The sequence below is a fragment of the Penaeus monodon genome, chromosome 19 (genome assembly GCF_015228065.2).
Source record: "Penaeus monodon isolate SGIC_2016 chromosome 19, NSTDA_Pmon_1, whole genome shotgun sequence".
NCBI lineage: Eukaryota > Metazoa > Arthropoda > Malacostraca > Decapoda > Penaeidae > Penaeus > Penaeus monodon.
The window spans coordinates 40,803,295-40,803,581 of NC_051404.1; positions in this window are offsets into that span (position 1 = coordinate 40,803,295).

Sequence of the window (287 nt, forward strand, 5' to 3'; positions counted from 1 at the left end):
TTTATACCGACATTGGATTGGAGATCCTATAAAATCATATTCATATAGTAAGTTTTCCCCCCCTGAAAAATTCCCTCATACAAACCACCTTGAGATACCTCATTCAGAAATAAACGAAAGGAGTTATATAATAAAACGAGCTTATAAATTATAACCTCGTCCTTGATAGTAAAGTCCCTCAAATTCACAATTCCTCGAGGATGGTCAGGCTGGCAAACTGTGCGTGGGTCAAGTGCGCGTTCCTGAACTGTCAACTAAGTTCACATTGGATAGGTCAGGGGGCTGAT